This window comes from Phyllobates terribilis, unplaced genomic scaffold, assembly GCF_046119375.1.
Source record: "Phyllobates terribilis strain yellow unplaced genomic scaffold, ASM4611937v1 Scaffold_5__5_contigs__length_657084704, whole genome shotgun sequence".
NCBI classification, from domain to species: domain Eukaryota; kingdom Metazoa; phylum Chordata; class Amphibia; order Anura; family Dendrobatidae; genus Phyllobates; species Phyllobates terribilis.
The window spans coordinates 654,078,373-654,099,841 of record NW_027362765.1 but is presented as its reverse complement, the minus strand read 5'-3'; the positions used below and the strand labels follow the sequence as shown (position 1 = coordinate 654,099,841).

Here is a 21,469-nt window from a genome sequence, read left to right as displayed (position 1 = left end):
CTAGCTCTCCCTTTTTACTTCCTTTTGGATAAACAGACATATTAGGCAAGCATTTTGGAGCTTTCACCTAAATAACTACAGGTGGTGAGATAAGCTGCACAATATAATTGACCTTTCAGTATATTGTTGCACACACACCATCTATTTAGCAAATGCCCTTGTTATCAACAGCAGCCTTTTAAACTCACCTGAGCTAACAGGTATGTGCGCTGGTTACTCTGCTGCGCTTAAAATTTCTTTTTTGGTTTGCTACAATGCCTTTTCTGAAACGTTGTCTCCTTCTGCTGGAACACTGACTTCTTTCATTTAATGCCTGCAGACTATAAAAGAGAACCCAACCCAAAAAGTTTGCTTGATTAGTCTGTGGCATTCTGTTAAACTGTTGCTTATGGCGGTCTCTGTGAGCTTCTCAGCGACATTCAGCCAGCCAGGTATCCTGCCTGCAGTAGATGGAATGTGGCAATGGAACGCTGGCTGCGCGTGTCATAATAGGCTCTGAGCCTTTATATACCTGTGCACAGCAGCAGCCACCTTCAGTCTGCTGCTGGACAGCCAGCAGCAGCAGCAGCAGGAGAGGTATGTAATCAGGAGCCCTCCTGCTAAGGGTAGACAGCTGCTCGTTCCACCCCACCCCCCGCCTTAATTGGTTCTCCTCCCTTCCAACGGTGTTGAGGCGGGTGGGAACAGCAGGGGGTGAAGGTGCTGTGTTTAAAGAGGTGGAGTTATGCAGATCTAAAACGCGTGGATTGCAGCAGCAGCAAGCCGAAAAGTGCAGGCATGTAAGGGATCTAGAGGTTGACAACATGTCTTCTTAACGGGAGTCCAGGAGCTCATCTCCACAAATGGACTTTTCAGGATCCTTGGGTGGCTCCGTAGTTTGAAACCAATTCTGGTTATCGCTTCTCGGCCTTTTGGCTAAGATCAAGTGTAGTATCTGTTCTTATCAGTTTAATATCTGATACGTCCCCTATCTGGGGACCATATATTAAATGGATTTTTAGAACAGGGAGATGGAAAAAGAGCTTGCTCTGTCCACTCCACGCATTGACCTGGTATTGCAGTATCTCCAGGACCGGTGCACCCCTTCTTTAATGCAGTTTCTAAAATCAGAAAGAAGTGAATTCAATGTTTTTTGTTCATTTTGCTTGTTTGTCGGATTTTGGGATGGACTCTTTGGCTTTGCTTTTCTTCTCCTCATTGGATTTTTCATGTTCAAAGTTGCAGAAGCCAGATTACAAGCTCATTTTGGTTCAACTTCAGCAACTGTGCATTGCATTGCCATGTAATGTGATGCAATGCTATCTTTCTAGCTCTCCCTTTTTACTTCCTTTTGGATAAACAGACATATTAGGCAAGCATTTTGGAGCTTTCACCTAAATAACTACAGGTGGTGAGATAAGCTGCACAATATAATTGACCTTTCAGTATATTGTTGCACACACACCATCTATTTAGCAAATGCCCTTGTTATCAACAGCAGCCTTTTAAACTCACCTGAGCTAACAGGTATGTGCGCTGGTTACTCTGCTGCGCTTAAAATTTCTTTTTTGGTTTGCTACAATGCCTTTTCTGAAACGTTGTCTCCTTCTGCTGGAACACTGACTTCTTTCATTGCCTGCAGACTATAAAAGAGAACCCAACCCAAAAAGTTTGGTTGATTAGTCTGTGGCATTCTGTTAAACTGTTGCTTATGGCGGTCTCTGTGAGCTTCTCAGCGACATTCAGCCAGCCAGGTATCCTGCCTGCAGTAGATGGAATGTGGCAATGGAACGCTGGCTGCGCGTGTCATAATAGGCTCTGAGCCTTTATATACCTGTGCACAGCAGCAGCCACCTTCAGTCTGCTGCTGGACAGCCAGCAGCAGCAGCAGCAGGAGAGGTATGTAATCAGGAGCCCTCCTGCTAAGGGTAGACAGCTGCTCGTTCCAAACCACCCCCCGCCTTAATTGGTTCTCCTCCCTTCCAACGGTGTTGAGGCGGGTGGGAACAGCAGGGGGTGAAGGTGCTGTGTTTAAAGAGGTGGAGTTATGCAGATCTAAAACGCGTGGATTGCAGCAGCAGCAAGCCGAAAAGTGCAGGCATGTAAGGGATCTAGAGGTTGACAACATGTCTTCTTAACGGGAGTCCAGGAGCTCATCTCCACAAATGGACTTTTCAGGATCCTTGGGTGGCTCCGTAGTTTGAAACCAATTCTGGTTATCGCTTCTCGGCCTTTTGGCTAAGATCAAGTGTAGTATCTGTTCTTATCAGTTTAATATCTGATACGTCCCCTATCTGGGGACCATATATTAAATGGATTTTTAGAACAGGGAGATGGAAAAAGAGCTTGCTCTGTCCACTCCACGCATTGACCTGGTATTGCAGTATCTCCAGGACCGGTGCACCCCTTCTTTAATGCAGTTTCTAAAATCAGAAAGAATTGAATTCAATGTTTTTTGTTCATTTTGCTTGTTTGTCGGATTTTGGGATGGACTCTTTGGCTTTGCTTTTCTTCTCCTCATTGGATTTTTCATGTTCAAAGTTGCAGAAGCCAGATTACAAGCTCATTTTGGTTCAACTTCAGCAACTGTGCATTGCATTGCCATGTAATGTGATGCAATGCTATCTTTCTAGCTCTCCCTTTTTACTTCCTTTTGGATAAACAGACATATTAGGCAAGCATTTTGGAGCTTTCACCTAAATAACTACAGGTGGTGAGATAAGATGCACAATATAATTGACCTTTCAGTATATTGTTGCACACACACCATCTATTTAGCAAATGCCCTTGTTATCAACAGCAGCCTTTTAAACTCACCTGAGCTAACAGGTATGTGCGCTGGTTACTCTGCTGCGCTTAAAATTTCTTTTTTGGTTTTCTAAAATGCCTTTTCTGAAACGTTGTCTCCTTCTGCTGGAACACTGACTTCTTTCATTTAATGCCTGCAGACTATAAAAGAGAACCCAACCCAAAAAGTTTGGTTGATTAGTCTGTGGCATTCTGTTAAACTGTTGCTTATGGCGGTCTCTGTGAGCTTCTCAGCGACATTCAGCCAGCCAGGTATCCTGCCTGCAGTAGATGGAATGTGGCAATGGAACGCTGGCTGCGCGTGTCATAATAGGCTCTGAGCCTTTATATACCTGTGCACAGCAGCAGCCACCTTCAGTCTGCTGCTGGACAGCCAGCAGCAGCAGCAGCAGGAGAGGTATGTAATCAGGAGCCCTCCTGCTAAGGGTAGACAGCTGCTCGTTCCACCCCACCCCCCGCCTTAATTGGTTCTCCTCCCTTCCAACGGTGTTGAGGCGGGTGGGAACAGCAGGGGGTGAAGGTGCTGTGTTTAAAGAGGTGGAGTTATGCAGATCTAAAACGCGTGGATTGCAGCAGCAGCAAGCCGAAAAGTGCAGGCATGTAAGGGATCTAGAGGTTGACAACATGTCTTCTTAACGGGAGTCCAGGAGCTCATCTCCACAAATGGACTTTTCAGGATCCTTGGGTGGCTCCGTAGTTTGAAACCAATTCTGGTTATCGCTTCTCGGCCTTTTGGCTAAGATCAAGTGTAGTATCTGTTCTTATCAGTTTAATATCTGATACATCCCCTATCTGGGGACCATATATTAAATGGATTTTTAGAACAGGGAGATGGAAAAAGAGCTTGCTCTGTCCACTCCACGCATTGACCTGGTATTGCAGTATCTCCAGGACCGGTGCACCCCTTCTTTAATGCAGTTTCTAAAATCAGAAAGAATTGAATTCAATGTTTTTTGTTCATTTTGCTTGTTTGTCGGATTTTGGGATGGACTCTTTGGCTTTGCTTTTCTTCTCCTCATTGGATTTTTCATGTTCAAAGTTGCAGAAGCCAGATTACAAGCTCATTTTGGTTCAACTTCAGCAACTGTGCATTGCATTGCCATGTAATGTGATGCAATGCTATCTTTCTAGCTCTCCCTTTTTACTTCCTTTTGGATAAACAGACATATTAGGCAAGCATTTTGGAGCTTTCACCTAAATAACTACAGGTGGTGAGATAAGCTGCACAATATAATTGACCTTTCAGTATATTGTTGCACACACACCATCTATTTAGCAAATGCCCTTGTTATCAACAGCAGCCTTTTAAACTCACCTGAGCTAACAGGTATGTGCGCTGGTTACTCTGCTGCGCTTAAAATTTCTTTTTTGGTTTGCTACAATGCCTTTTCTGAAACGTTGTCTCCTTCTGCTGGAACACTGACTTCTTTCATTTAATGCCTGCAGACTATAAAAGAGAACCCAACCCAAAAAGTTTGCTTGATTAGTCTGTGGCATTCTGTTAAACTGTTGCTTATGGCGGTCTCTGTGAGCTTCTCAGCGACATTTAGCCAGCCAGGTATCCTGCCTGCAGTAGATGGAATGTGGCAATGGAACGCTGGCTGCGCGTGTCATAATAGGCTCTGAGCCTTTATATACCTGTGCACAGCAGCAGCCACCTTCAGTCTGCTGCTGGACAGCCAGCAGCAGCAGCAGCAGGAGAGGTATGTAATCAGGAGCCCTCCTGCTAAGGGTAGACAGCTGCTCGTTCCACCCCACCCCCCGCCTTAATTGGTTCTCCTCCCTTCCAACGGTGTTGAGGCGGGTGGGAACAGCAGGGGGTGAAGGTGCTGTGTTTAAAGAGGTGGAGTTATGCAGATCTAAAACGCGTGGATTGCAGCAGCAGCAAGCCGAAAAGTGCAGGCATGTAAGGGATCTAGAGGTTGACAACATGTCTTCTTAACGGGAGTCCAGGAGCTCATCTCCACAAATGGACTTTTCAGGATCCTTGGGTGGCTCCGTAGTTTGAAACCAATTCTGGTTATCGCTTCTCGGCCTTTTGGCTAAGATCAAGTGTAGTATCTGTTCTTATCAGTTTAATATCTGATTCGTCCCCTATCTGGGGACCATATATTAAATGGATTTTTAGAACAGGGAGATGGAAAAAGAGCTTGCTCTGTCCACTCCACGCATTGACCTGGTATTGCAGTATCTCCAGGACCGGTGCACCCCTTCTTTAATGCAGTTTCTAAAATCAGAAAGAATTGAATTCAATGTTTTTTGTTCATTTTGCTTGTTTGTCGGATTTTGGGATGGACTCTTTGGCTTTGCTTTTCTTCTCCTCATTGGATTTTTCATGTTCAAAGTTGCAGAAGCCAGATTACAAGCTCATTTTGGTTCAACTTCAGCAACTGTGCATTGCATTGCCATGTAATGTGATGCAATGCTATCTTTCTAGCTCTCCCTTTTTACTTCCTTTTGGATAAACAGACATATTAGGCAAGCATTTTGGAGCTTTCACCTAAATAACTACAGGTGGTGAGATAAGCTGCACAATATAATTGACCTTTCAGTATATTGTTGCACACACACCATCTATTTAGCAAATGCCCTTGTTATCAACAGCAGCCTTTTAAACTCACCTGAGCTAACAGGTATGTGCGCTGGTTACTCTGCTGCGCTTAAAATTTCTTTTTTGGTTTGCTACAATGCCTTTTCTGAAACGTTGTCTCCTTCTGCTGGAACACTGACTTCTTTCATTTAATGCCTGCAGACTATAAAAGAGAACCCAACCCAAAAAGTTTGGTTGATTAGTCTGTGGCATTCTGTTAAACTGTTGCTTATGGCGGTCTCTGTGAGCTTCTCAGCGACATTCAGCCAGCCAGGTATCCTGCCTGCAGTAGATGGAATGTGGCAATGGAACGCTGGCTGCGTGTGTCATAATAGGCTCTGAGCCTTTATATACCTGTGCACAGCAGCAGCCACCTTCAGTCTGCTGCTGGACAGCCAGCAGCAGCAGCAGGAGAGGTATGTAATCAGGAGCCCTCCTGCTAAAGGTAGACAGCTGCTCGTTCCACCCCACCCCCCGCCTTAATTGGTTCTCCTCCCTTCCAACGGTGTTGAGGCGGGTGGGAACAGCAGGGGGTGAAGGTGCTGTGTTTAAAGAGGTGGAGTTATGCAGATCTAAAACGCGTGGATTGCAGCAGCAGCAAGCCGAAAAGTGCAGGCATGTAAGGGATCTAGAGGTTGACAACATGTCTTCTTAACGGGAGTCCAGGAGCTCATCTCCACAAATGGACTTTTCAGGATCCTTGGGTGGCTCCGTAGTTTGAAACCAATTCTGGTTATCGCTTCTCGGCCTTTTGGCTAAGATCAAGTGTAGTATCTGTTCTTATCAGTTTAATATCTGATACGTCCCCTATCTGGGGACCATATATTAAATGGATTTTTAGAACAGGGAGATGGAAAAAGAGCTTGCTCTGTCCACTCCACGCATTGACCTGGTATTGCAGTATCTCCAGGACCGGTGCACCCCTTCTTTAATGCAGTTTCTAAAATCAGAAAGAATTGAATTCAATGTTTTTGGTTCATTTTGCTTGTTTGTCGGATTTTGGGATGGACTCTTTGGCTTTGCTTTTCTTCTCCTCATTGGATTTTTCATGTTCAAAGTTGCAGAAGCCAGATTACAAGCTCATTTTGGTTCAACTTCAGCAACTGTGCATTGCATTGCCATGTAATGTGATGCAATGCTATCTTTCTAGCTCTCCCTTTTTACTTCCTTTTGGATAAACAGACATATTAGGCAAGCATTTTGGAGCTTTCACCTAAATAACTACAGGTGGTGAGATAAGCTGCACAATATAATTGACCTTTCAGTATATTGTTGCACACACACCATCTATTTAGCAAATGCCCTTGTTATCAACAGCAGCCTTTTAAACTCACCTGAGCTAACAGGTATGTGCGCTGGTTACTCTGCTGCGCTTAAAATTTCTTTTTTGGTTTGCTACAATGCCTTTTCTGAAACGTTGTCTCCTTCTGCTGGAACACTGACTTCTTTCATTTAATGCCTGCAGACTATAAAAGAGAACCCAACCCAAAAAGTTTGGTTGATTAGTCTGTGGCATTCTGTTAAACTGTTGCTTATGGCGGTCTCTGTGAGCTTCTCAGCGACATTCAGCCAGCCAGGTATCCTGCCTGCAGTAGATGGAATGTGGCAATGGAACGCTGGCTGCGCGTGTCATAATAGGCTCTGAGCCTTTATATACCTGTGCACAGCAGCAGCCACCTTCAGTCTGCTGCTGGACAGCCAGCAGCAGCAGCAGCAGGAGAGGTATGTAATCAGGAGCCCTCCTGCTAAGGGTAGACAGCTGCTCGTTCCACCCCACCCCCCGCCTTAATTGGTTCTCCTCCCTTCCAACGGTGTTGAGGCGGGTGGGAACAGCAGGGGGTGAAGGTGCTGTGTTTAAAGAGGTGGAGTTATGCAGATCTAAAACGCGTGGATTGCAGCAGCAGCAAGCCGAAAAGTGCAGGCATGTAAGGGATCTAGAGGTTGACAACATGTCTTCTTAACGGGAGTCCAGGAGCTCATCTCCACAAATGGACTTTTCAGGATCCTTGGGTGGCTCCGTAGTTTGAAACCAATTCTGGTTATCGCTTCTCGGCCTTTTGGCTAAGATCAAGTGTAGTATCTTTTGAAAAGGCGGTTTTGTCCTTGGGCTGCTCTAGTAAATTGATGCACATTACACACTGGTTTGGTGCACTTGTTAGTACGCCAGGTGGCTCATAGAGTCATCTGATGGAAAACATGGCCCTCCAGGATCGAAGTCACTAGGCTGGGTAAGTGTGAGGGCTTTGGAGCAATGTGCCCCAGGAGTAGGCGCCCTGGTGGGAGTCCAAGCTTACTGGGACTGGGAACCCCAGAAAGACTTGGGCTTCGTAGCACGCCGCACCTTTCCCAATCATACTTTCTGAGCAACCCCCCCTATTCCTGGCCTCCGGGCTAGGAAGGGGAATTTTTATAAACCCGGTCGGAGGTCCGGTCAGCTTTGGGCTGAGAAACCAACACAGGCTCCAGCTCCACTAGGGTGGCAGCCTAGCTGGATGCTGGGAGCACGAAAACGGCTCTTCTCCGGCTTCGGCTAGGGAGAGCATCGGAGATCCCTGACCCTCGCTGTGGCCTTCTGGCTCGGAGGGATGGGGATGGTTTATTGGGGACCCTCTCCTCCGGGAAGGGTCCACATGAATCCTCGCCTCGTGCGCTGTTTTGGTGTGACTTCGGTCACATTTTTCAGTGCCTTGGATGCAGCTTCAATCAAAAATCTGTTCTTATCAGTTTAATATCTGATACGTCCCCTATCTGGGGACCATATATTAAATGGATTTTTAGAACAGGGAGATGGAAAAAGAGCTTGCTCTGTCCACTCCACGCATTGACCTGGTATTGCAGTATCTCCAGGACCGGTGCACCCCTTCTTTAATGCAGTTTCTAAAATCAGAAAGAATTGAATTCAATGTTTTTTGTTCATTTTGCTTGTTTGTCGGATTTTGGGATGGACTCTTTGGCTTTGCTTTTCTTCTCCTCATTGGATTTTTCATGTTCAAAGTTGCAGAAGCCAGATTACAAGCTCATTTTGGTTCAACTTCAGCAACTGTGCATTGCATTGCCATGTAATGTGATGCAATGCTATCTTTCTAGCTCTCCCTTTTTACTTCCTTTTGGATAAACAGACATATTAGGCAAGCATTTTGGAGCTTTCACCTAAATAACTACAGGTGGTGAGATAAGCTGCACAATATAATTGACCTTTCAGTATATTGTTGCACACACACCATCTATTTAGCAAATGCCCTTGTTATCAACAGCAGCCTTTTAAACTCACCTGAGCTAACAGGTATGTGCGCTGGTTACTCTGCTGCGCTTAAAATTTCTTTTTTGGTTTGCTACAATGCCTTTTCTGAAACGTTGTCTCCTTCTGCTGGAACACTGACTTCTTTCATTTAATGCCTGCAGACTATAAAAGAGAACCCAACCCAAAAAGTTTGGTTGATTAGTCTGTGGCATTCTCTTAAACTGTTGCTTATGGCGGTCTCTGTGAGCTTCTCAGCGACATTCAGCCAGCCAGGTATCCTGCCTGCAGTAGATGGAATGTGGCAATGGAACGCTGGCTGCGCGTGTCATAATAGGCTCTGAGCCTTTATATACCTGTGCACAGCAGCAGCCACCTTCAGTCTGCTGCTGGACAGCCAGCAGCAGCAGCAGCAGGAGAGGTATGTAATCAGGAGCCCTCCTGCTAAGGGTAGACAGCTGCTCGTTCCACCCCACCCCCCGCCTTAATTGGTTCTCCTCCCTTCCAACGGTGTTGAGGCGGGTGGGAACAGCAGGGGGTGAAGGTGCTGTGTTTAAAGAGGTGGAGTTATGCAGATCTAAAACGCGTGGATTGCAGCAGCAGCAAGCCGAAAAGTGCAGGCATGTAAGGGATCTAGAGGTTGACAACATGTCTTCTTAACGGGAGTCCAGGAGCTCATCTCCACAAATGGACTTTTCAGGATCCTTGGGTGGCTCCGTAGTTTGAAACCAATTCTGGTTATCGCTTCTCGGCCTTTTGGCTAAGATCAAGTGTAGTATCTTTTGAAAAGGCGGTTTTGTCCTTGGGCTGCTCTAGTAAATTGATGCACATTACACACTGGTTTGGTGCACTTGTTAGTACGCCAGGTGGCTCATAGAGTCATCTGATGGAAAACATGGCCCTCCAGGATCGAAGTCACTAGGCTGGGTAAGTGTGAGGGCTTTGGAGCAATGTGCCCCAGGAGTAGGCGCCCTGGTGGGAGTCCAAGCTTACTGGGACTGGGAACCCCAGAAAGACTTGGGCTTCGTAGCACGCCGCACCTTTGCCAATCATACTTTCTGAGCAACCCCCCCTATTCCTGGCCTCCGGGCTAGGAAGGGGAATTTTTATAAACCCGGTCGGAGGTCCGGTCAGCTTTGGGCTGAGAAACCAACACAGGCTCCAGCTCCACTAGGGTGGCAGCCTAGCTGGATGCTGGGAGCACGAAAACGGCTCTTCTCCGGCTTCGGCTAGGGAGAGCATCGGAGATCCCTGACCCTCGCTGTGGCCTTCTGGCTCGGAGGGATGGGGATGGTTTATTGGGGACCCTCTCCTCCGGGAAGGGTCCACATGAATCCTCGCCTCGTGCGCTGTTTTGGTGTGACTTCGGTCACATTTTTCAGTGCCTTGGATGCAGCTTCAATCAAAAATCTGTTCTTATCAGTTTAATATCTGATACGTCCCCTATCTGGGGACCATATATTAAATGGATTTTTAGAACAGGGAGATGGAAAAAGAGCTTGCTCTGTCCACTCCACGCATTGACCTGGTATTGCAGTATCTCCAGGACCGGTGCACCCCTTCTTTAATGCAGTTTCTAAAATCAGAAAGAATTGAATTCAATGTTTTTTGTTCATTTTGCTTGTTTGTCGGATTTTGGGATGGACTCTTTGGCTTTGCTTTTCTTCTCCTCATTGGATTTTTCATGTTCAAAGTTGCAGAAGCCAGATTACAAGCTCATTTTGGTTCAACTTCAGCAACTGTGCATTGCATTGCCATGTAATGTGATGCAATGCTATCTTTCTAGCTCTCCCTTTTTACTTCCTTTTGGATAAACAGACATATTAGGCAAGCATTTTGGAGCTTTCACCTAAATAACTACAGGTGGTGAGATAAGCTGCACAATATAATTGACCTTTCAGTATATTGTTGCACACACACCATCTATTTAGCAAATGCCCTTGTTATCAACAGCAGCCTTTTAAACTCACCTGAGCTAACAGGTATGTGCGCTGGTTACTCTGCTGCGCTTAAAATTTCTTTTTTGGTTTGCTACAATGCCTTTTCTGAAACGTTGTCTCCTTCTGCTGGAACACTGACTTCTTTCATTTAATGCCTGCAGACTATAAAAGAGAACCCAACCCAAAAAGTTTGGTTGATTAGTCTGTGGCATTCTGTTAAACTGTTGCTTATGGCGGTCTCTGTGAGCTTCTCAGCGACATTCAGCCAGCCAGGTATCCTGCCTGCAGTAGATGGAATGTGGCAATGGAACGCTGGCTGCGCGTGTCATAATAGGCTCTGAGCCTTTATATACCTGTGCACAGCAGCAGCCACCTTCAGTCTGCTGCTGGACAGCCAGCAGCAGCAGCAGCAGGAGAGGTATGTAATCAGGAGCCCTCCTGCTAAGGGTAGACAGCTGCTCGTTCCACCCCACCCCCCACCTTAATTGGTTCTCCTCCCTTCCAACGGTGTTGAGGCGGGTGGGAACAGCAGGGGGTGAAGGTGCTGTGTTTAAAGAGGTGGAGTTATGCAGATCTAAAACGCGTGGATTGCAGCAGCAGCAAGCCGAAAAGTGCAGGCATGTAAGGGATCTAGAGGTTGACAACATGTCTTCTTAACGGGAGTCCAGGAGCTCATCTCCACAAATGGACTTTTCAGGATCCTTGGGTGGCTCCGTAGTTTGAAACCAATTCTGGTTATCGCTTCTCGGCCTTTTGGCTAAGATCAAGTGTAGTATCTTTTGAAAAGGCGGTTTTGTCCTTGGGCTGCTCTAGTAAATTGATGCACATTACACACTGGTTTGGTGCACTTGTTAGTACGCCAGGTGGCTCATAGAGTCATCTGATGGAAAACATGGCCCTCCAGGATCGAAGTCACTAGGCTGGGTAAGTGTGAGGGCTTTGGAGCAATGTGCCCCAGGAGTAGGCGCCCTGGTGGGAGTCCAAGCTTACTGGGACTGGGAACCCCAGAAAGACTTGGGCTTCGTAGCACGCCGCACCTTTGCCAATCATACTTTCTGAGCAACCCCCCCTATTCCTGGCCTCCGGGCTAGGAAGGGGAATTTTTATAAACCCGGTCGGAGGTCCGGTCAGCTTTGGGCTGAGAAACCAACACAGGCTCCAGCTCCACTAGGGTGGCAGCCTAGCTGGATGCTGGGAGAACGAAAACGGCTCTTCTCCGGCTTCGGCTAGGGAGAGCATCGGAGATCCCTGACCCTCGCTGTGGCCTTCTGGCTCGGAGGGATGGGGATGGTTTATTGGGGACCCTCTCCTCCGGGAAGGGTCCACATGAATCCTCGCCTCGTGCGCTGTTTTGGTGTGACTTCGGTCACATTTTTCAGTGCCTTGGATGCAGCTTCAATCAAAAATCTGTTCTTATCAGTTTAATATCTGATACGTCCCCTATCTGGGGACCATATATTAAATGGATTTTTAGAACAGGGAGATGGAAAAAGAGCTTGCTCTGTCCACTCCACGCATTGACCTGGTATTGCAGTATCTCCAGGACCGGTGCACCCCTTCTTTAATGCAGTTTCTAAAATCAGAAAGAATTGAATTCAATGTTTTTTGTTCATTTTGCTTGTTTGTCGGATTTTGGGATGGACTCTTTGGCTTTGCTTTTCTTCTCCTCATTGGATTTTTCATGTTCAAAGTTGCAGAAGCCAGATTACAAGCTCATTTTGGTTCAACTTCAGCAACTGTGCATTGCATTGCCATGTAATGTGATGCAATGCTATCTTTCTAGCTCTCCCTTTTTACTTCCTTTTGGATAAACAGACATATTAGGCAAGCATTTTGGAGCTTTCACCTAAATAACTACAGGTGGTGAGATAAGCTGCACAATATAATTGACCTTTCAGTATATTGTTGCACACACACCATCTATTTAGCAAATGCCCTTGTTATCAACAGCAGCCTTTTAAACTCACCTGAGCTAACAGGTATGTGCGCTGGTTACTCTGCTGCGCTTAAAATTTCTTTTTTGGTTTGCTACAATGCCTTTTCTGAAACGTTGTCTCCTTCTGCTGGAACACTGACTTCTTTCATTTAATGCCTGCAGACTATAAAAGAGAACCCAACCCAAAAAGTTTGGTTGATTAGTCTGTGGCATTCTGTTAAACTGTTGCTTATGGCGGTCTCTGTGAGCTTCTCAGCGACATTCAGCCAGCCAGGTATCCTGCCTGCAGTAGATGGAATGTGGCAATGGAACGCTGGCTGCGCGTGTCATAATAGGCTCTGAGCCTTTATATACCTGTGCACAGCAGCAGCCACCTTCAGTCTGCTGCTGGACAGCCAGCAGCAGCAGCAGCAGGAGAGGTATGTAATCAGGAGCCCTCCTGCTAAGGGTAGACAGCTGCTCGTTCCACCCCACCCCCCGCCTTAATTGGTTCTCCTCCCTTCCAACGGTGTTGAGGCGGGTGGGAACAGCAGGGGGTGAAGGTGCTGTGTTTAAAGAGGTGGAGTTATGCAGATCTAAAACGCGTGGATTGCAGCAGCAGCAAGCCGAAAAGTGCAGGCATGTAAGGGATCTAGAGGTTGACAACATGTCTTCTTAACGGGAGTCCAGGAGCTCATCTCCACAAATGGACTTTTCAGGATCCTTGGGTGGCTCCGTAGTTTGAAACCAATTCTGGTTATCGCTTCTCGGCCTTTTGGCTAAGATCAAGTGTAGTATCTGTTCTTATCAGTTTAATATCTGATACGTCCCCTATCTGGGGACCATATATTAAATGGATTTTTAGAACAGGGAGATGGAAAAAGAGCTTGCTCTGTCCACTCCACGCATTGACCTGGTATTGCAGTATCTCCAGGACCGGTGCACCCCTTCTTTAATGCAGTTTCTAAAATCAGAAAGAATTGAATTCAATGTTTTTTGTTCATTTTGCTTGTTTGTCGGATTTTGGGATGGACTCTTTGGCTTTGCTTTTCTTCTCCTCATTGGATTTTTCATGTTCAAAGTTGCAGAAGCCAGATTACAAGCTCATTTTGGTTCAACTTCAGCAACTGTGCATTGCATTGCCATGTAATGTGATGCAATGCTATCTTTCTAGCTCTCCCTTTTTACTTCCTTTTGGATAAACAGACATATTAGGCAAGCATTTTGGAGCTTTCACCTAAATAACTACAGGTGGTGAGATAAGCTGCACAATATAATTGACCTTTCAGTATATTGTTGCACACACACCATCTATTTAGCAAATGCCCTTGTTATCAACAGCAGCCTTTTAAACTCACCTGAGCTAACAGGTATGTGCGCTGGTTACTCTGCTGCGCTTAAAATGTCTTTTTTGGTTTGCTACAATGCCTTTTCTGAAACGTTGTCTCCTTCTGCTGGAACACTGACTTCTTTCATTTAATGCCTGCAGACTATAAAAGAGAACCCAGCCCAAAAAGTTTGGTTGATTAGTCTGTGGCATTCTGTTAAACTGTTGCTTATGGCGGTCTCTGTGAGCTTCTCAGCGACATTCAGCCAGCCAGGTATCCTGCCTGCAGTAGATGGAATGTGGCAATGGAACGCTGGCTGCGCGTGTCATAATAGGCTCTGAGCCTTTATATACCTGTGCACAGCAGCAGCCACCTTCAGTCTGCTGCTGGACAGCCAGCAGCAGCAGCAGCAGGAGAGGTATGTAATCAGGAGCCCTCCTGCTAAGGGTAGACAGCTGCTCGTTCCACCCCACCCCCCGCCTTAATTGGTTCTCCTCCCTTCCAACGGTGTTGAGGCGGGTGGGAACAGCAGGGGGTGAAGGTGCTGTGTTTAAAGAGGTGGAGTTATGCAGATCTAAAACGCGTGGATTGCAGCAGCAGCAAGCCGAAAAGTGCAGGCATGTAAGGGATCTAGAGGTTGACAACATGTCTTCTTAACGGGAGTCCAGGAGCTCATCTCCACAAATGGACTTTTCAGGATCCTTGGGTGGCTCCGTAGTTTGAAACCAATTCTGGTTATCGCTTCTCGGCCTTTTGGCTAAGATCAAGTGTAGTATCTGTTCTTTTAAGAACACAAGAGCTACGATCTACACTTGACGAGAGCGATCGAACTCGGAAGGAGAAGAGCTTCGGAGCCCAGCTGACATCAGAGAACGAAGGCGGATATCGGTGGGAGGAAGAAGCTCTAAAGAATCCAGAAGAAGACGAAGACTCGGAGAAGAATCGGGCTGTCCTGTGGAATCTTCGAGGAAGAAAATCATCGAGACAAAGACCTTTCGGGGAATTTGTCCAGAACACGACGGGAGAAGAATCTGCATAGCTCCACCCATTCCGGGAAGAGTTCCAGATCCAGCTCCAAGAAGTAACTGCAGTAGGAAAGCCATGGCAAGCGCTGCGAGGAAGGCCGAAAAGAAGAGCCTGGAGCTGGGGACAGCCAGGAGGGCCCAGCCAGGAGCCGATTCTGACCCCAAGGACTCTGCCTCCACGACTGGCCAGCAGAAGGGACCCCAGAAGCCCCGCCACGAAGCTCCAGCCCTGGAGCCATGGATGCGGCAGACGGTGGCCCTGAAGCTGAAGGAAGTGGATGGGAGGGTGCCGGACATGTCCTCGGACGTGTTCTGCCAGAAGATGCTGCTGGATCGAGGCTTCTCCAGGTCGGACACCCTCAGCATCCAGACCTTCTTGACGGGGATCTTCTTCGTCACCTTCGCCACTGTGAACACCTGCAGGAGGTTCTGGGAAATGGTAAGCGCAAAAGGACCGGATAATTCTTTCTCTGCCTTTACAGGTAGCTGCCCTATCCAGAGGGATGAAAGGAGGATCACGGTCTCCATGCGCAACCCGCACACCCCAGGCCAAGACATCTGTACCTTCGTGAGACGCTTCTGTTTGGTTGTGAAGGAACCCTCTCACATCCTGAATGGACTCGGCTTCTGGACAGGTAAGTGGTCGGTGACCGTTAGACTTCACAGGGACCTGGCGTACTCAGACGGACTTCGGCACCTGCCCCCGACATTCTCCCTGGGCAACTCCTACGGCCTCATCTATTACCCGGACATGCCGCGGAACTGCAGGAGATGCGGCAAGAACGGCCACGAGATGAAGGACTGCAAGGAGGATGCCTGCAGGATTTGTCGAGTGACGGGACACAGCTCGAAGGACTGCCCGAAGAAGACGTCCTGCAACCTGTGTGGGCTGGCGGCTCATCTGTACAAGGATTGCCCCAGGCGTGAGAGATCCTGGGCATCGGTGGTTGCGACGACCCCAGCTACGGAGGACAAGGCCCCGACGACCAGGCCTGTGAAGGTCAAGGACGCGACGACCAAGGCCCCAGCGGCCAAGGCCGAGACGACCAAGGCCAAAGCGGTCAAGGAGTCGGTGGCCAAAGCCCCAGCGACGGTCCCAGCAGCTCCGAAGCAGAAGAAAAAGTCAAAGGAGGGTAAGAGTTCTGTCACCCCTCTCTCGATCCCTCCCCCTGCCACCCCCGTCCAATCCCCCCCCACCCCGGCCACCCCTGCTGAGGATTCCACTTCCTCTTCCTCCTTCCCCTACTCCTCAGCAGGTGTCCTTTCCCCTGCCCCGGCAGCCACTCTCCCTCCCCAGACCATGGTAGCGGTGGAATTAACCTTTCCTCCACCCGCCGCTATCTATTCCGAGGAGGATTTTCCCCTTCTTGTCTCCCCAGTTCCAACCCGGGGAAAGAGGAAGGTGGAGGACAGCCCTGCTACTGAATCCTCCAAAAAGAAGATTCTGGATTTCGTAGGCGAAAAGGAGGATACCCTCCCTGAGCCAGAAGAGATGGAGCACATGGTTGAGACCCTGGTGGCCGAGCCAGAAGAGGAGGAACTGGTGGTCGCCGAGATCGAGGCCGCGCTGCTTGACCAGATGGAGGAAGAGGGCCTGCTGATGATCCCGTCACCAGCAGTCAACACCGACGAGGGACCACCCGACCGGAGTGGTAACTAAGGTGTATTGCCTGCGCTAACTTTTTCTTTTTTCCCTACATGATGGCTAATATTAACTTATTTTCCATTAATGTCAGGAGCATCAAGGACAAGTTCAGACGTCAGACTATTTATGCCTTCCTTACTTCCCAGTTGTGTGATGTTTATATGTTGCAGGAATGTTCCCTTCCCTCCTCTAGGTCCTTCAAACATCTGGCCAGGGAGTGGTCCCACGGTCCATCCTACTGGTCCGGTGGGGGTGACTGCAAGTCTGCGGGGGTCGCAATTCTGATCAGGGGGGGCGCATTCACGCTTGAGTCCGTCCAGGAGCTCATCTGCGGCAGGGCTCTTGTTGTAGATGGCAACTGGGCGGGAGAACCTGTCAGGTTCATCAACGTGTATGCGTCCCCACTGAAGAATGAGCGTTTGGAGCTTTTCCAGACCCTGCAGCTTCAGCTTGCCACCACCAGGACCTTAGTGATGGCCGGGGATTTCAACTGCCCCATCGAGGAGGACGGTCGTAGTTCTGGCACATCTGCCAAGTTGGACATCACGTCCAAGCTGCTCATCGAGATGGTAACCGAGGCCTCTCTTCAGGACGTGGTGGGCTCCATGGGGAGAGGCTCCACGAACTATTCGTGGAGCCGACCTGATGGCTCACTCCGCTCCAGGATTGACTTTGTGTTCACCTCTCGGGCAGTCAGGCAGAGTAGGCACTCGATGGTCTCCTGCTTCTTCTCCGACCACAGAGCCATTCACTTACAAGGTGTCATCGGCAACGGTTTTCCGTCCGGCCCCGGCTCCTGTAAGCTGAATTGTGCTCTGCTGGCTCAGGATGAAGTCGTGGAGGAGCTGAGAGCAGCCTACGCAATGTGGCAGTCCTACAAGGGTAGCTTCCAAACAGTCTCTGATTGGTGGGAATATGTTAAACTTGAGTTTCGCTGTTTCTTTCAGGCCAAGGGTCGACAACAGGCGTGTGAGAAGAGGAGGGACTTCAGAGGGCTGCAGCGCGAGCTGCGGTCGCTGCAGGACCTTCTTCACTGCGGCTGGGACGTGAGGGAGGAGCTGGAGGAGACCAAGAAGAGCCTGAAAAGGCACTTTGAGGAGGAGTCCAAGCGAATCATCTTCCGTTCCAAAGTGGAGAATCTGGAGAAGGGTGAGAAATGTAACTCATTCTTTTTCAGGAAACTTCATGCCGGTCACACGCCCCTGAACGAGCTGCGAGACGAGAGCGGAAACATGCGACGTGGGAAGGAGGACGTGATGAGGGTCGTCAGCGACTTCTACAGCGAACTCTACTCCCACAAGACTACCGACCCCGACGCTGCTGATAAGTTCCTGTCAGGTATCACTAACCATCTTGATCCTGCAGGCACGGCAGCCTTGGACAAACCTCTGATGGTGGGCGAATTGCTCTCTGCCGCTAAATCCTTTAGGACCGGCAGGACCCCGGGCAGTGATGGTCTTCCAGCGGAGCTCTATGTAGCGCTGGGAGACCTCATCTGTCCGGACCTGTTGGACCTGTACGAGGAGATGGTGGTGGAGGGTAGAATGCCTCCATCTTTGAGGGAAGGAATGGTCATGATCCTGTACAAGCGGAAGGGAGAGAGGTGCGACCTGAGGAATTGGCGTCCCATCACTCTGCTCAACGTGGACTACAAGATCCTGGCCAAGACGATGGCGACACGACTTAAGACGGTCATCGGACGGATCATCCACCCGGACCAGACCTGCGGCATCCCTGGACGTCGCATCGCAGACAGCCTCGCTCTCGTGCGGGACACGGTCGAGTACATCAAGGTCCGCCGCGCACACGCGGCCCTGGTCTCCTTGGATCAGGAGAAGGCCTTCGACCGGGTTTCCCACGAGTTCATGGGCCGAGCTCTGCACCGGTTAGGTTTGGGTAACATGTTTTGTTCGTATGTCCGTCTGATGTATTTTGATATCCACAGCTCGGTGTTGGTGAACGGCTGGAAGACTGACCCCTTCCCTGTCCTCTCTGGGGTCAGACAAGGCTGCCCTCTATCACCTCTTCTTTTTGTTTGTGTTATAGAACTCTTCGCAGAGGCTATCCGGCAGAATGGAGAGATCAGAGGGATCACCGCACCGGGTCCGGGACGACACGAGGTCAAGTGCTCGCTCTACATGGACGACGTCACCGTCTTCTGCGCTGATCGTGGTTCAGTCGACGCCCTCGTCCAGACGTGTGAGAGGTTCGGCCGGGCTTCAGGGGCCAAAGTCAACTGCAGGAAGTCGGAAGCCATGCTCTTCGGGGATTGGCAGCCGGCCTCCTCCGCCCCCTTCCCCTTCAACATTCAACCGGATTTCCTCAAGGTGCTGGGAGTCTGGTTCGGGAAGGAAGGAGCGGCCCTCAAGTCCTGGCAAGAACGCTTGGCCAAGGTGAAGCAACGGATCGGACTCTGGAGCCTCAGACACCTCACTTGTGAGGGTAAGGCACTCGTCCTGTGTAATGAGGTCCTGCCCGTCTTGCAGTACACGGCGCAGGCCTGGCCCCCACACGTCACTGTGTGCAGGGCCATTACCAGGACAGTGTTTCACTTTGTCTGGGGATCCAAGATGGACAGAGTCAGGCGGGCCGTCATGTACAAGGAGCCTCGCAAGGGTGGGAAGGGCGTTCCAGATATCCCCACCCTCCTGCGATCCTCTTTTGTGTGTGATTGTGTCCGCCGGACTTTGCAAGTCAAGAATGGCTCCGTGGGCAGGTCCATGTCTCACTTCTTCCTGCTTCCTCTTTGGAGGCGACTCGGCTGGGACAAGTGGGACAGCTCCTTCCCCTACAACTGGACGACGCCATGGTTCTACGGAGACGTCGTTCGATTTGTGGGGGAGCATCAACTGGAGGGACTCAAGCCCGACTTGTGGAAGCCCAAAACTATCCACAAGCTAATCAGAGCCAAGGATGACGTGGAGAACATCACAGGACTTCACCAGGACACACTGGAGACTGTGTGGACAAATGTGTCGTCTGACAGGCTGACCAACGGGCACAAGGACTTGTCGTGGATGGCGATTCAGGGCGGACTGCCCGTCCGGTCATTCATGCATGCCCGGAACCTGTGCAAGACCCGGAACTGCCCAAGGTGCCCCTTCGTGGAGGAAACATCTTTGCACACTTTTTGGGACTGCGGATTTGCACAGCGCCTATTGACTGCACTTGAGGACGACCTGAGGAACTCTGTCCCCAGGGCGAGCCTATCGCACCATTCTGTGCTTTACGGACTCTTCCCTGGGGTTCATACCATCGGAGCCATCCAGGAGGCTTGGCGCCTTATGAACTGCTTCAAGGATGCCGTTTGGGTCGCCAGGAACCGGCTCATCTTGAGGAGGGAGAGGATGTCCATCCAGGACTGCCGCAGGCTGATCCACAGCCTGCTCAGAGACTATTCCATCATGGACGGTCCGGAGGACGAGGACGAGGACTAAACCCCTCCTCCCCCTCTCCCCTTATGTGTCTTGTCTTTCAATAAAGCTTCGGGCCTGTGATTTTCCCCTCCCCATCCCCTTTTTCCCAATCCCCATCCCTTATCACGGTTCGTCGTACTGTATTGATTGACATGCTTTTTCTTTCAGATTAAGTGTTTTGTGTAGCATAGGGGTGTGATGTGTCTAGTTAGTGCGTCGTATCCTCATGCTATGTAAATATGATGTAGAATTCTGTGTGTACTGGGCTGCGGCACTGTACACTGTCTGTTAACTTATTTTTTGTGCTAATAAAAGATATATTCAATCAAAAAAAAATCTGTTCTTATCAGTTTAATATCTGATACGTCCCCTATCTGGGGACCATATATTAAATGGATTTTTAGAACAGGGAGATGGAAAAAGAGCTTGCTCTGTCCACTCCACGCATTGACCTGGTATTGCAGTATCTCCAGGACCGGTGCACCCCTTCTTTAATGCAGTTTCTAAAATCAGAAAGAATTGAATTCAATGTTTTTGGTTCATTTTGCTTGTTTGTCGGATTTTGGGATGGACTCTTTGGCTTTGCTTTTCTTCTCCTCATTGGATTTTTCATGTTCAAAGTTGCAGAAGCCAGATTACAAGCTCATTTTGGTTCAACTTCAGCAACTGTGCATTGCATTGCCATGTAATGTGATGCAATGCTATCTTTCTAGCTCTCCCTTTTTACTTCCTTTTGGATAAACAGACATATTAGGCAAGCATTTTGGAGCTTTCACCTAAATAACTACAGGTGGTGAGATAAGCTGCACAATATAATTGACCTTTCAGTATATTGTTGCACACACACCATCTATTTAGCAAATGCCCTTGTTATCAACAGCAGCCTTTTAAACTCACCTGAGCTAACAGGTATGTGCGCTGGTTACTCTGCTGCGCTTAAAATTTCTTTTTTGGTTTGCTACAATGCCTTTTCTGAAACGTTGTCTCCTTCTGCTGGAACACTGACTTCTTTCATTTAATGCCTGCAGACTATAAAAGAGAACCCAACCCAAAAAGTTTGGTTGATTAGTCTGTGGCATTCTGTTAAACTGTTGCTTATGGCGGTCTCTGTGAGCTTCTCAGCGACATTCAGCCAGCCAGGTATCCTGCCTGCAGTAGATGGAATGTGGCAATGGAACGCTGGCTGCGCGTGTCATAATAGGCTCTGAGCCTTTATATACCTGTGCACAGCAGCAGCCACCTTCAGTCTGCTGCTGGACAGCCAGCAGCAGCAGCAGCAGGAGAGGTATGTAATCAGGAGCCCTCCTGCTAAGGGTAGACAGCTGCTCGTTCCACCCCACCCCCCGCCTTAATTGGTTCTCCTCCCTTCCAACGGTGTTGAGGCGGGTGGGAACAGCAGGGGGTGAAGGTGCTGTGTTTAAAGAGGTGGAGTTATGCAGATCTAAAACGCGTGGATTGCAGCAGCAGCAAGCCGAAAAGTGCAGGCATGTAAGGGATCTAGAGGTTGACAACATGTCTTCTTAACGGGAGTCCAGGAGCTCATCTCCACAAATGGACTTTTCAGGATCCTTGGGTGGCTCCGTAG

At 48.8% G+C, this 21,469-nt stretch overlaps 7 non-coding genes and 7 pseudogenes across 7 annotated transcripts; all 14 read left to right on the top strand.

Moving 5' to 3' along the window:
* Positions 1-895: 895 nt before the first annotated feature.
* Positions 896-1,086, top strand: LOC141275409 (U2 spliceosomal RNA). The gene has a single exon (XR_012323651.1). It is a non-coding gene; the product is annotated as a U2 spliceosomal RNA (small nuclear RNA).
* A 1,111-nt stretch (positions 1,087-2,197) lies between these two features.
* LOC141275408 (U2 spliceosomal RNA) lies at positions 2,198-2,388 on the top strand. The gene has a single exon (XR_012323650.1). It is a non-coding gene; the product is annotated as a U2 spliceosomal RNA (small nuclear RNA).
* Positions 2,389-3,503: 1,115 nt separating this feature from the next.
* Positions 3,504-3,694, top strand: LOC141149691 (U2 spliceosomal RNA). Its single transcript, XR_012245981.1, has one exon. It is a non-coding gene; the product is annotated as a U2 spliceosomal RNA (small nuclear RNA).
* Positions 3,695-4,809: 1,115 nt separating this feature from the next.
* Positions 4,810-5,000, top strand: LOC141149951 (U2 spliceosomal RNA). Its single transcript, XR_012246228.1, has one exon. It is a non-coding gene; the product is annotated as a U2 spliceosomal RNA (small nuclear RNA).
* Positions 5,001-6,112: 1,112 nt separating this feature from the next.
* Positions 6,113-6,303, top strand: LOC141275407 (U2 spliceosomal RNA). The gene has a single exon (XR_012323649.1). It is a non-coding gene; the product is annotated as a U2 spliceosomal RNA (small nuclear RNA).
* A 1,115-nt stretch (positions 6,304-7,418) lies between these two features.
* Positions 7,419-7,534, top strand: LOC141151152 (U2 spliceosomal RNA; annotated as a pseudogene).
* Positions 7,535-8,059: 525 nt separating this feature from the next.
* Positions 8,060-8,240, top strand: LOC141150221 (U2 spliceosomal RNA; annotated as a pseudogene).
* Positions 8,241-9,355: 1,115 nt separating this feature from the next.
* LOC141151150 (U2 spliceosomal RNA) lies at positions 9,356-9,471 on the top strand (annotated as a pseudogene).
* A 525-nt stretch (positions 9,472-9,996) lies between these two features.
* LOC141150220 (U2 spliceosomal RNA) lies at positions 9,997-10,177 on the top strand (annotated as a pseudogene).
* A 1,115-nt stretch (positions 10,178-11,292) lies between these two features.
* LOC141151149 (U2 spliceosomal RNA) lies at positions 11,293-11,408 on the top strand (annotated as a pseudogene).
* A 525-nt stretch (positions 11,409-11,933) lies between these two features.
* On the top strand, positions 11,934-12,114 carry LOC141150219 (U2 spliceosomal RNA; annotated as a pseudogene).
* Positions 12,115-13,229: 1,115 nt separating this feature from the next.
* On the top strand, positions 13,230-13,420 carry LOC141275406 (U2 spliceosomal RNA). Its single transcript, XR_012323648.1, has one exon. It is a non-coding gene; the product is annotated as a U2 spliceosomal RNA (small nuclear RNA).
* A 1,115-nt stretch (positions 13,421-14,535) lies between these two features.
* LOC141151041 (U2 spliceosomal RNA) lies at positions 14,536-14,613 on the top strand (annotated as a pseudogene).
* Positions 14,614-20,177: 5,564 nt separating this feature from the next.
* Positions 20,178-20,373, top strand: LOC141150313 (U2 spliceosomal RNA). The gene has a single exon (XR_012246565.1). It is a non-coding gene; the product is annotated as a U2 spliceosomal RNA (small nuclear RNA).
* Positions 20,374-21,469: the final 1,096 nt, after the last annotated feature.